The 12,565-nt window shown below is 41.6% G+C and overlaps 1 protein-coding gene across 6 annotated transcripts in view; it reads left to right on the forward strand.

The window, feature by feature from the left end:
• Positions 1-1,442: 1,442 nt before the first annotated feature.
• LYN (LYN proto-oncogene, Src family tyrosine kinase) overlaps positions 1,443-12,565 on the forward strand; it is a 50,840-nt gene continuing 39,717 nt past the window's right edge. The window contains exon 1 of one of the 6 annotated variants that reach the window (XM_074881470.1): positions 1,443-1,645. The gene's annotated coding sequence lies outside the window, so the exon portion shown is untranslated. Of the gene's footprint in view, positions 1,646-1,852; positions 1,872-6,992; positions 7,042-12,565 lie in introns of those variants that run through there. The other 5 variants (XM_074881459.1, XM_074881482.1, XM_074881507.1 and 2 more) reach the window with 5 other exon arrangements.

Genomic DNA, 12,565 nt, shown 5'->3' on the forward strand with positions numbered 1-12,565 from the left:
GTTTTCTTTTGGTTTGTGGGTTTTTTTCCTTCTTAACCACCTTTAAATAATTTGGGGGAAGGGAGAAAACATTTACCAACTTTTTATTAATAGAACTTGAGGAATTCCTTACTGTCTCACCCTACAATATTTTTAGAGGCTGGTCTTACACTGAGTATCTACATATTATTATTTTAATCATTAATGATTTAATTCAAAGAAAACAAGCAACTATTCCCCACTGCTTTTCAGAGCTCTACAGATGCCCAGGGATATCTGGGACTGATTTAGAAATGTGACAGATTACGGTCTGACTGCTCTATGGACTGAGACTTCTACAAAATCAAGGTAGTGGCCTGTGTGCTGGAATCACAGCCTCAAGACAGGACTGCAGCACGTACTAGAGTGAAGTGATTGTGCCAGTTGCACATCACCATAAGTGAAGGCTTTTACATCAGTGTCAAAGATCTGTGAGCCCTACTGACATGATTTAGGTCATTTTCTTAAATCCACAGGGGGTGAGCTGCATTGAGCCTTTTCAGCTACTTGGCTGCCCTGCTGGAAGTGCTCACCAGCTTCCCAGTCTGCTCCAGCTCACAGTTCAGCCTTACTGGTGGACTTCAAGAAAGGATACAGAGATACCTTGAAGCATCTTGCACCTTGTACCTAGCACCACTTTGACTGTTCCCCAAACTTGTTCCATTGTCTTCAACACTTTATATGGGAAGCTTAAATGCTTTTTGTTTGACATTCTGCCTTTGAAATCTCCATGACCTGAACTTGTCCAGCTGGTCTGGCAGTACACATATGACACCTTGACTCCAGTTCTTGTAGATCTTTTCAGCTGCATCCTCTGGGCATTATTGCCACACATTCATATTTCCTGTTTTGCTGACCTAGGAGATTTTATTTCACTTTTCAACAGGCTAGTAAATCATTCTTTAAAAAAAAAAAAAAAAAAAAAAGGAAAAAAAAAAGAAAAAATGGATAAATGAAAGGATAGCCTTACTTGTTCTTTTCTTCCAACTCAGCCTCCAATGGACCTTAGAAGTTGCTATAGCTGAGTTTTGGAGAAGTTCATGATGGCTTTTTAGGCAGCTGGTGGAACAAGACAGCCTTTCCTGTTCTGCCTCCCAACCTCAAACGGTTTTATTTAGTTCTATCTTTTAATGGAGGCTCGCTCGCCTCACGAAGTTTGCTCTGGGGCACTGGGGCGCTCACTCCTTTCCTACAGCAGCTCCGCCGGCCCCGGGGCACCGGGGCAGAGCCGTACCCCCCGCACCCCTTCCACACCACCTCGGCCCCGTCGCACCCCCCCTCCCCCCCTCCGCGCCGGCAGCCGCGGGGGCCGGGGCCGCCCTCCCTCCCTCCCTCCCCTCTACCTCGCCCCGCTCCCCTCTCCCTTCGCAGCCCCACATGCAAATCTACCCCGGTTGCAGGAAGTGGTGCGGCCCGGCTGCGAGCCAACCGCCGGCCGCCCTGCCCGGTTCCTCCGCCGGCCGTCCCCTCTCCCGGCCGGCGGGGCAGCAGCGCCGCGCCCCGCTCGCACACCGAGACCGGCCCGGCCCGGCCCAGCCCCGCCGCCCCCGGGACACCCGCCCCTCTCGGCGCCCCGGCGGTAACCGTGGAGTTCACCCGCTGCCGCTCAACTTTCGTACCCGGGAAAGTAAGTGCCTTCGCCCGGGAGCGGCCGGCGGCGGGGGGCAGCCCCAGCCCTCCCTCCCGGCTTCTCCCGCGGGGGGTGGAGGGGGCACCGGGTGGGACAGAGGGTGCCCGGCCGGGCTGCCTCTGTGCCCCCCACCCCCGGCACGGCGGGCACAAGGTGCCTTTCGGGGCGGCTTGCCCTCGCTTCTGGCTCCCGGAGGAGGTGCTGCTGCCGCCTGAGCTGCCCGGTAGGACTGGATGGGGTCTTAAAGGAAATACGGCAACTGGGAAGAGGAAAAAAAAAAAAAAATCATTCCCGAAAGCACGATTTACTTCTGATTTACCTCTTGCCGCTTTGCCCGGCTTCTGCTATGATCTGGAGGGCTCGGGTGCCTGCTGGCTGTTTTGTGCTAGAAAGCGCTGATCAAAGTCTGCAGTCGGTGTTTCAAGCCAAGGCGATAGCCTTGACTTAGGCGAGACAATGTGGCCTCTGGGTATTCCTTCTTAAACGGCTTTTTACTAGGAGAGTAATTCCTGGAGCGTCTTCCAAGTTAAAGCTGCTTCATCTTAACTGTATGTTCAAATGTGCTTTAGCTTAAAAGAAAAACGAGAGAATGGTACTCTGATGTTTGGTGCATGGTGTTTCCTGCTGGCTACTATTGTAACGGTACTGTATGCCTAAGGAATAATGGTCTCGAGGGGTTTTCTCCTTCCAGTTTTAATTTAGGATCTGAAAATCAAACTAGATCTCCCTAGCTGATCCCGTACCTTCAGTAGAGCAATTAAGAGTTTCTGTTGAAATTGCATCTTTTATGTGTTTGCAGTGAATGGGTTTGCAAGCACTCATCTTTCTGCTTCACTCCCCTCTGTTGGCACTGAAGACCAACGAGATTAACACATTAACACTTAAAACTTGTTTAGCCGGATCATATTACTGTGGGTATACATAGGGAGCACAAAGGTTGAGTTCTTATTCTGTTACTTTATCTGAAGCCCCAAATCAATATCCCATCTCTTGACTTTCATTCCCACCTTTGAAAAAAAGAAACCATCTCACCAATCTTAATGTATTTTAGCACACTGTAATAAAAATTGGAAATTACATTTTTTTAGCTTGATCCCATAGAGTAATTTAAAAATCTTAATGTTAGTTGCAAGTATCTGTAAAGTATGAGTGCCAGACAGGTAAGTCAGACCTCATTGTAGTATCATTAAAGAGTTATTTAAAAAAAAAAAAAAAAAAAAAAAAGAAGATTTTTGTTGGGAAATTGCAAAGCTATGTTGGGAAAATGTAGCTCAGTTTTATGGAAGGAATAGTCAAATTGTGTTTGTGTGAATTGTTTCCAACCCAGTATTGAATGTAGAGTAGGTGTTACTTACCTCTTAATGTGTTGAGACTTTGTATCTTTATAATAGGATCTAATCCAACAGCAGGACTGAAAATATGGATGAGAAAAAAAATCAAGTAGTTTAATCTGAAAAAAATAGTAATAGGCTAGAAATCAGTCAGATACTGTTAATAGGTTGTTATGAAATCTTAGGCAAAGATTAAAAATAATGAACTCTGAGATCCACAGATGTCTCATTCTATGGATCTCTTTTTCTTTCTCCATTTCAGCTTTGTGAGCTGCAGACTAGTTGGAAAAGAATTCTTGATTTACTAACATAAAGATCTATTTTAATTGTGTGCCGTTGAGGTACATTTTTTTTTAACTGTAATGGTGTAGAACAATCATCTTTTTCTGTATAGTAGCTGGCTGACCTGAAGTTATTTTGCTTTTCTTCTGTAGCTTTTTTGAGTAAATAAGTTTTGGGGTTTTTTCCTATATAAACATACAGAGGACAAGGTAAGGCTTAGGCCTTTCCTTGTACTTTCCTTGTAAGCTCCTTGGCCAGTGGAGTTGGGCAATGACTTTTTCTGACAGTGCAATGAATTGTGAAACTTTCGCATACAAACCCCATTGCCTTTAAGATGTTTAATATTGTTTTTTAGTGTTACCCTTTCAAGAGAGTTTCCATAAATGTGAAAATCTTTCTTGCATGTATTTATGAATAAGTATTTATGAATGTATATGTGATTCTTTCATAACACTTTTTCCCAGCATTTTATCTATGTAATTGAAGTGAGCTATCTTCCTATGGCCTTGTAAGATAAATGGCATCACAGAACAGCAAGTGTTGTGGGAAGCAATTCCTAAAATAGGCAATGAAAAAGGTCCAAGGTCCTCCTGTCTCAGCTTAGTAGCTGATCTTCAGTGGGGTTGCTCACAAGACCAGAGACGCTACATCTGGTCTTGTGCTGCACATCAGAGAGCAGCATTTGACCTCTCTGTAGCTATTCAGGAAAGTTTAAGAACTGCAGTATTTAATCTCAGATGTGATTCCATTTCTGTCACAAAAGGGAGATGTTTTCCTATCTGTACTTTGCATGTTATTTGGAATCTTAGTGGGCATCTTTGAGGTTTTTGGATGGAAACATGTTGACCATGAACCAATTTTTATTTTTCTCAAAGGGCCAGGTGATCTGGGAAAGGGGTGAGGTCTTTCCTTCTTTCCATATGTGCATATTCTGAGTGACTGAGTGACTTTATTTCTTGTGTCCAAGGAATTGTAGAGCCAGTTTTACTCTTGAGCTTCAGGGAGCCCTTTGCAAAACTGAATGAACACAGAAAATAAGCAGATCAGGAATAAATAGTAAATAAAGACATGGGGTGGGTATTAGATGTAGACTGGGATTCCTAGCACTCTGCTCTAGTAGCCTGGCTGTACACAGAGGTGTATTTCTGCAGCACCAGTGATCCCTGAAGGATGTGAGCTGTCACGTGCTAACGCAAGGGATGGGAGGAGAATCCACTGGCCGGGGGATCCTGAGGGTTGTGTGAGCTTTGTGTGCTGTAGGTGATACTTCCTTCTGAAGCTATGGAGCCGAGTGTGTCAATAATTACATCAAACCATGTGACTCTGTTAAGTAGTATTTATTGTTATTTCACCCCTATAGGATTTCTATCTCTAAGAAGAACAGCTTCATTCTGTAGAAGAACCAGTTGCCCCACTGAGAATTAGGATTTTTCTCATGCTGATCATATTCCTACTTCCTCTTTCTCCCATTATTTGTGTTCCCTCTTTCATGAAGGTGTAGGAGGGCTAGAGATGGTATAGAAAGAAAGGCTTCCACACTTGTCAAGCCATGCCACAAGAAACTACGTAGATAAAAAATGTAAAATTACTTTTCTATGAAAACAGTCTTTAGTGAGGCATACAAGGAGGAGACAGCCATATTGTAAACAGTAACGGTACCTTCTCAAAGAAATCAGCTTCTACAATAAAAGGCAAATACAATGTAACTGTCCTTAGTGTGACTGTTCCTAGTTTAAACTTAATTGTCCTTCAGGGAAGGATGGAAGGGTCTGTGCTTTCATATTTATTTTTGCCTGATTCAAATACATTTCCTGTTGACATTGTCATTAAATGCTGTAATTTCCGAGGCTGAATCATTCACAGTGGTGTTCGGCATCTTTCCTGAAAATGTGGGTTCATGGAACAAAATGCAAAGGCAGGATTCTTCTCCTGTTGGAACATTTCCTCCAAATATTTATGAGATACTTGTACTTGTTGTGTGCTCTAAAGAACTACTCATAGAGGTAAATAGGTTAGTATTTTTGTCAGCCAAGCGTCAGAAGAGAGACAGTATTTTGACAGTAATACTTTGCTGGGGAGAGAAGGAGGAAGAGACCAGGGAAAGGTGGAGGGGGGAAGGGTAGATCTCATTTCTTTGGGGGAAAAAGGGCAGACCAGCACCATTCAGGCCAGTATTTGCCATACCTTAGGTCAGCGTTGTCTATCTTTTTCAAACTGCTGGCATCTTAAGTATCTACAATTGGTTCCTGTGTTTGTGCAGCATACTATATTACTTCTTCTGTTCAAAGGACTCAAATGATAAACAGTCTGAGCAATGTGTCCTTCTTCCTCTATGGTCTCTGCCGTGTGTAGCATGAAGCTCCTTCTTCCTGTCTAAAGTCTGGTGGATATGTTGTAGAGTTTGCTGCTGCTTTTTACTGTGCAAGTTCTTGTGACCAAACCATTTCTTGAAAGTGCCTGTGGTAGCAAACTGTGCTATCTTAAACTGGAAAATGTGATAGCTCACCACAGGGGTTGAAGTATGGGATGCAGCTTCTCCTCTGGAATGATGCTTTCTGCAGTTTTCTTTATTTTAGAGGTCTACTGGAAGTCTAGACACGATAAAAGTTTGGAGGGAATGGACTCCCTCTGGGATGTCCTTTGCTGTTTTAAAAGAAAGCTGTTTCAGGAAGTTCAACAGAAACATGTTCTGTTAAGTGGGCTTTCTGATGTGGCATCTATAATATATTGCTTTGCTTTTCATGTTTCCTTCATTAGTCTGTACAGATAGGTGTATGCAAACCTGTCTGATCATTTTTTTTATGAAATCTTATTCAAGCTTTTTCTTGGGCGTAAGCTGAAACAATATGGTATTACAGGACTTAGTGCAGAAGTATATTTGGCTGCTAAGCAGGTTTGTTCTTTCCATGTATGACTGTACTAGGGGCTTAGAACAAAATTAATATTAAAAGGTAAAGAGTATGTTTGAGTGAATGCCTACATAATGATAACATCTATAAATCAGTAGGTCTGACCTATGACTAAGTTTTATTCTGTTCAGACAAAGAAAGTATTTCCTGGTAGTATCGACCAAATAGGAAAAGATCTGAATAGTAGCACATCTATTATATTTATTGAAAATGCCTGCTTGAGTACACCTTGCCAGCAACATGAGGCTTACATTCATTAGATTCAGTGGGCAGAAAATAGTTTTCTCCTGAGAAATCCCAGCCTTACCATGTGTCTTGAGGGGATTTCTAAAACCCTTCAGTGAGTACTGAATGCCCTAGGGTAGCTGTGATTCAGGTGTGAGCAGAGGAGAGCTGGAGAACAGGGTTAAGTGATCACCAGAGCTGGTGTCAGTGTCACTGAGGAAGTGAAAGTTTTTGGTAAACACACAGGAAGGGGATGGGCAGGAGAAAGAGGAAATCCTATGTTGGATGTTCTGGGTTCAGCTTGTTCAAAATACATTGCAAGAGTCATTTGAATGTGCCGTTATGGCGTAGTAGAGCATGCAAATGAGATTCAAAGTACAGTTTTGTAACTACAGACCTACCATTGCAAAAGAGCTGTTAAACTATGCAAAGGCTAGAGAGAAGCATTGCAGCCCATGAGGGGTATAGGAAAACTTGCCTTTTAAGCAACTCTCCTGCTGTATTGCTGGTATGGCACTTTGTCTTCCTTTTTCTGTTGTGCAAGGTCTTTGCTCTGTCATTGATTTCCAGCTGTATTTGCACTGGCTGTGAGGGAGACTGCAGCAGCTGTCCTGGCACCGGAGGAGAAGCACCAGGCCATACTGAGGTGAATGCTAAGCCTGTTTCTCTTGGGATGTGGATGGTCTGATCGATGGTTTCTGCTAGGGAGGTGGTGGACAGCAGTATTGCTGCTAGGCCTGACCAGGAGAGCTTGCCTCTTCTGAAAATGTCCCACAACATTTCCTTGGTAGCGGTTCCCGTCCCTCTGCCATGACACTTACAAGTGTGTCTGAAAAAGTCTTAGAGCCAAACTGCTTCAGATGTCTTCATTAGTGCTGTTTGTTTGGGGCTTTTTCTCCCCAGTTTCCTGGAAAAAGCCATGTTTCAGTCTTTGTCCTGCTGTAGCAGTACGCCCTTCCTACCGCTGTTTCCTTTTTTCTTCTCCCACCATTCTTTTATTTCCTCAATATCATTCTGCTGTTTCTTTCTCTTCAGCTTTGTCTTTGCGACTGTCAGTGGTGTAAGCTGTTTATTTCGTCTCTTGATTTAGATCTCTGTGCAGCAACTTTTCTTTTTCTCCTTCCAGAAAATTTAGTCTCAGCAGCTTTCATAATCTAATTATCATTTGTAATCTACTTATGCTACTTTATCAGGGAATATGCACTCAGAAATATGTACCCCCAGCCTCTTGAAGAGGTGTGAAGTCCAATGGAGTACCAAGCTGGCAGTACTGACATGGTCTTCACAGTGTTTTAAGAAGTTTGTGCCTCCTTAAAGGGCAGCTTTGTACCACTATAGATGGCCAGCAAGACTCTTCTATCTAGGACATGTATTATGTGTAGGTGTAATTTGTCTTTAGAGACAACTACTACTGTTTACCACATCTGATTTCAAATGGTGACTTCAAACAGATTAGTTTCTTCCTTGAAAATGGTCGGCATGGATTGTCTGCTACCCCTTTGCCATTCTGCAGTGTTGCTTTGACCTTTTCTGGTCATGTTTAATTTCTGTTGTATGCAGGTTTTTCTGTGCTGTGTAGTGCCACATGTGAAAGGTTTTTGGGCCAGCATTGAACCTCCTTGTAAATCCACCTGGTTCAGGGAAGCAGAGCATGGATTTATTGGCACGTGTGCTGACCTGTGAAGAAGAAACCAAGGCTTGGTATTGTGGGGGTATGGTGCTATGGCACCAGCTCTTATTCCATGCCCCATATGCTCTGTCGCCACAGAAAGTGAAACTTAAGAAATTTGTCTTCGGGAAGGCAGTGCAATTTTGCAGAACCAATTCAGCAGAGCCAGCACCAGCAGAAAAGAGATTCGGTTGGTGAACAAGTGGGAAAAAGGGGCTTCAGGTGAGGTGTTTCTGCTCTCGATGGCACATTTGAGCAAGTCTGAGGGCATTGGATACAAGTGTCAGAAAATGCAAAATTCAGCATTTGAATAGCTTATTTGAATCAGAGATCAGAACAGTATTCTGTTCTGTAATGTATTTTAAAATGTACAATGGCAGTATTCTCTTGCTAGATTTAGATGGGTGAAAAGTCCTTTTCCTTACTCCTGCAATAAAAGCAAAAATACCAAGATGCTTACTATGGTATGACATAGATAAATTTCTCCTTTGAGCACAGAATACAGTTTTGGTGATCTGACTATATGATGTTTATTACATGTTCTGTATCTTGTCATACTGATTGAGATTTGCTTTCCTAGGGACTGTAATTGTCTCTGTCCCAGTAGTTATCATCCTTTGCATTTTTATTTGATTGTTTTTTCTCCTTTTATCTCTCTGCTTCTGTAGTCTTCCCCCTTCATTTATTTCTCAGCATCAACCCCAATTCTGACTTCTCAGGGATTTCAGCCTCCTCTCCTACACCTTTTCTCATATGGTTTGTGTCGTCCTGAGGACTTCCCGTGCATGCCTAACAATGAGGCAGTTTACTGGTTTTTAAAGCATCTTCTTTGCACAATGCTTAATTCTATGAAATTCAGATGTAAATTCATTGTGGACTCATAACAGTTCTCCTGAAATAAACTTGGGTAACGATTGTGAACACTGATTTATTCTTACTTCTCCCTTGGAAAGCTGACTGCATGGGCTGTGAGTGCTAAAGTCACATATAAACAATGGGGCTTGTGCACAGTCTAAGATGTTTTTGTTAGGTACAGTGTAATCACATGGCCTGCCTATGACCTATGTATTTGAAGTTACAAATATTCTAAACTTAAATGAGCAGCCAGTATGGTCATAATAAGAATGCTGTAAAATTCTTTCAGTCTGCGGTATGAATGTGAAAATAATTCTTGTCATGGACCTCCAGTTTGCCATGAGTCTAAATCTGCCAAAATTATCATGCATGCTGTCCTACTCATTAAGGTCCATGTCCTGAACTTTCTTTAGAAAGTCTTGGCCTGAGTCTCTGAAAGTCTGTAGAGCTCCTGCAAGTTATGTGCAGTCACTTAAAGGATCAGAGCTGGGTTCAGTGGAACTGGCTGTGGTTGTAACTGTCAGGTCTTTATCTGCTATCAATTGCAAGGCTCTTGACCATTAAGCAGGACTAGAAACAACAGAAAATACTAAATGCTGTGCAATCCAGTAATGATACGTGTGAATACAGTAATGTTGGTTGTTTTTAGATAGAGAAAACAAAAAGTATCAAGGCAAAGTCAAAATAGTAGCAGCAGTCAAAGTATCAATCAATTTCTGAAAATGAAATAACATATTGAGCAAATGCAACATGCTTCTTCAAGTCAGTCCTTCACTCAGAACTTCTATTTAGTGTAGAATAACATCTCTCAAGTATAAAAGATCTTTAATCAAGTTAATATTCTTGCGTAGCTGCTGTCCTGGTGATTTGGGGAACTCTGTATTCATTCTTGCCCTTGAGAAAGATCATCTGCACAGACATACATGTGTTTAAAATCCAAGGTCTTGACTTCTTCCTTAGAACATTTGAAGCAGGAACAATCAAGTGAACCATCACACCAGCGAATCACAACCCTCAAAAGAGAGCTTCCAGATTCCCAGTGTCACTCCTCTCTGAAAATGGAAAGAATGTAAAATATTCTTCATTTTGGTTAACTTTAGAGAAACTTCTTATTCATGCTCATGTATGCAACATGTGAAAAACATGCATAGAAACTTGGATGTGAATTCTTACTCCATGCTCATTCAGTGACATATTTCCTTTTACACTCTTACTGTCACCCCAGCTTGAGCATGTAGTTTCACAAGACTTTAAAGTATGCTTTTGTCTTTACATGCCAGGCTTTCAGACCTGGATCAGTGGCAATTTGCAGTCCTTCAGAACTGTTGGTAGGCTTACGCAGAGCATACTCATATCTATCCAAAAAACCCTGATCTCAAGGTCTTCCTCTAAAAACCTCAGAAAATTACTCGTGATATAGCTCTTTTAGTTCTGTTTATCGTATTTGCATCAAACTGTTTGTTCAGACAACATCCTTTGGTGCCCCTGCATGTATACCAAATTGCAACAGTTGCTTAGAACAGTTTACTAAGCTGGGCGAGAAATAGACTGGAACATGCCTGTTAGATTCTTGCCTGCTAAGGAATATAATTAACACAGAGTTTAAAATTAAGTAAAATAGACAAGTTATAAATAGACCTCTGTGAAGTGTCAGAACCTGGAGTACAATCTTACACTCTTGAAGTTAAGGGAGGTTCTGCTACTTACATCAGTGAGAACAAGACAAGGTGGTTCCTCACAGAAATACTTACACAGTTGGTGCTGAATGTTCTTCTAGTATCCCTGTAAAGATTAAATAGCACAAAACTTCATTTCTACTAGTGTAATTTTCTGGCACTGGATTTGACGCTGTCTGATATTTTTTTTTTGAGAACTCTTGCAACTTCCTCTTGCGACTTAAGAAAACTTGTCCAAGGTTTGCAAACTTCCAGGAGAAACTGGACTCTGAGTAAGAGTATTAGCCCACGTCAGCATGAATGATTTAGCCCCAAATCGTGTTTTCATTGACATGTTGTGATAATTTCATGATCTTTGAATTTTCTTTACAGTATAACAATGGGTTTAAATTACAGGCTCATCTCAAAGCTAGAGATCACATCTACAAAAGACTCTTTATTACCAGCAATATCTTTAACTAGTTGAAGGCCATGTTCATAAATAACCGTCTTCTTCACTTAAGTCATAGTAGCTATTAATGCTTCTCCCTAACATTCATCCGGGCATGTGGAGGTTGAGCATTAAGGTGCCTTTCTTGGATGAGATGAAGGTTTCAAGTATCAACTGCTACCTGCAAATATACCTTACTATGTGCCTTCTGGAGGAGGTGGACAGAGTAACAAATTTCAGTTGAAGAGCTAGCTGGGGTGCAGCCTGATGATGATATTAAAGACACACCTTAATTTTCCCCAAACTCACTAAATGTTAGCAAGCTGTTCACATCGTCCCATGTTGTCTTCTAAGGATCAGTGAAACAGGGAGAAGCTAACTCTGATTTCTCTTTCATGTATCACATAGTAAATGCAAACATTGGGTACTGCAAAGCAGCTCATTCAGGGCCATGAAGTATCATCATCATGAGCCTTGTTGCACACCTCTGAACTGCACCTGGTTTGGGGGAGGCTAACTGTGTGTGTGTGAAGGAGAAGGGAGAGTGAGGAGCTAGGTAAATACTGTTGGGAAGTGAAGAAGGATAGGTCCCAGATCTGTGTTCTCCAAAGAAACTGTGTGAAACTTGTCCTTCTGCCCTTCTGTCATGTCACTTGTTATCAGGATGACTTCATTTGGGCTGTTCCTGGACCTTGCTCCAAAATCTTGTTGTTTTTATGGGTAGTTTATCTTTTTCCTATGCCACAGTGATTAAAAAGGAAGGGGAGAAGGATCCTTATACTACTGGTAGATGTAGACATCTATAAAGCTCAGGGCAAATATTAGACTACTGAAACTTTAGCGCACTGCCATTATTGGCCAAAGACATCAATTTAAAGCTGAAAAAATTGCATGTGAGTCATAGATACACTCAGCTTGGACTGTAGATGTAGTCCTTGGGGTTTGCTAGCTGGAGTGAGACACTTCCTAATACTTCAGAAAAATGTCAATCCTCTTCAATGTAGCAGTTTGGCCAAATTTTCATCTGGCAATGGAGATTTGGTTATATGGAGCTGCTGTTTGTCATTACTAAGGTTTTTCTTTACTGGTAAAGAAAATGACATTTTTACTTACAGTTTGCATGGCACTTTTAAGTCTGTCAAGTATTCTGGAAACATTCCCTTTAAGTTGGTTAACATGTTGGTAAAATTTTTTTTTGTTCCATTTCATATGATCCTTTTGAAGAATTTGATAGAAGTATTTATTCTGTTATGACAAATTAAGATGATATTTGACTTTTCCCCTATCTTCAAAAGATACAGTACAGAGGAAAAACGTTGAGGAAATGGAAGATGCAGTTGCCTGAGGGCTGGCAAAGTGAATTAATTCACTGTTGATATTGATTCAAAATTCTGGAGGATGCAGTTGAGGCAAATGATTGTAATAAAATCAAGTGAGTGTTATAAGGTCAGAAAACAGATGTTAGCTTAATGTAAGACTCAGTTTAAAATCAGTGCCAGAAATACTGACTACATGAATCTGGAATATTTTCATAATATAT

Source organism: Strix uralensis, chromosome 1 (assembly GCF_047716275.1).
Source record: "Strix uralensis isolate ZFMK-TIS-50842 chromosome 1, bStrUra1, whole genome shotgun sequence".
NCBI classification, from domain to species: domain Eukaryota; kingdom Metazoa; phylum Chordata; class Aves; order Strigiformes; family Strigidae; genus Strix; species Strix uralensis.